This window comes from Anomaloglossus baeobatrachus, unplaced genomic scaffold (assembly GCF_048569485.1).
Source record: "Anomaloglossus baeobatrachus isolate aAnoBae1 unplaced genomic scaffold, aAnoBae1.hap1 Scaffold_87, whole genome shotgun sequence".
Lineage (NCBI taxonomy): Eukaryota > Metazoa > Chordata > Amphibia > Anura > Aromobatidae > Anomaloglossus > Anomaloglossus baeobatrachus.
Window position 1 is genome coordinate 316,531 of NW_027445261.1, and position 1,164 is coordinate 317,694.

General features: G+C 43.6%; 1 pseudogene; it reads right to left on the minus strand.

The window, feature by feature from the left end:
- Positions 1-693: 693 nt before the first annotated feature.
- Positions 694-900, minus strand: LOC142288909 (U2 spliceosomal RNA; annotated as a pseudogene).
- Positions 901-1,164: the final 264 nt, after the last annotated feature.

A 1,164-nucleotide genomic window follows, 5' to 3' on the forward strand; every position in this document is an offset into this window, starting at 1 on the left:
TCCAGAGGCTGATGGAATGCTGCTTGGGACAAGATTTTAGGGTGTATAAAAAGGGAGATTAGATCCCGTGATCCCAACGTATTGTTACACCTCTATAAATCACTTGTAAGGCTACATCTGGAATATGGGAACCAGTTTTGGGCTCCACATTTTAATAAGGACATTCAGAAGTTAGAGTCAGTTCAAAGGTGGGCAACTAGACTACTACAAGGAATGGAAGGCCTCCCATATGATGACAAGTTGAAAAAGTTATTAAGTGATTATTGGCTGCAATGGGGCTTTCTGGCTGGTGCCAGCCTCTCTTCTTAGCACACAGGAACCACAATCCCTACACCATGCTTCAATGGATTCTCTCATCCCAGCCCAGTAAAACTACATATTTTACACAGTCATAAGCAGCCAAAAGGGATCTATTCTATTCAATTGCAAATGATCTAGATAAGACTGAGAATAAGATACTGCACGGGACATAGCAGAGTTGGTCAAGTTGAGGGGAGATGAGTTTGCTATTTGGCACAGCTTTTTGCATCAATAAAGCAAGTAAAAGGTGTGAAAGATAAAAAAAAGGGTGAAAGTGTGAAAAGTGAATTGGCCAAATTGAGGTGCATATAAAGTTTTTGCTTTCTTTCAATTCACTAATGGGGCTCATTTGAATCAGGTGAATTGAGTTCTGCTTTTGGAAACTGGGTTAAGAAGGGGTGCACCGGTCCTGGAGGTACTGCAATACCAGGTCAATGCGTGCAGTGGACAGAGCAAGATTTTTTCCATCTCCTTGTTCTAAAAATCCATTTAATATATGGTCCCCAGAGAGGGGACGTATCAGATATTAAACTGATAAGAACAGATTTAATTTTTTTTTTTTTCTGTTTATCAGTAGGACTTCAAAATAACAAAGGTGATCGCCTCCCGTTGCCTGGGAACCGTCCAGGCACAAGAGGGCTATGTGTCACCAGAAGGCGCACACACTTCCTCAAGGCCGGCAGACGTGCAATCCCAGGCACCTTCCAGTACCGACCAAGGTAGCGTCCTCCGAAACTACACTTGATCTTAGCCAAAAGGCCGAGAAGCTATAACCCGAATTGGTTACGGCCTTGAGTGGCACCCTGGCCTATACCGGACACATCTTAGGGAGAGGGAGACAAACCCACGCCTACAGAAGACATT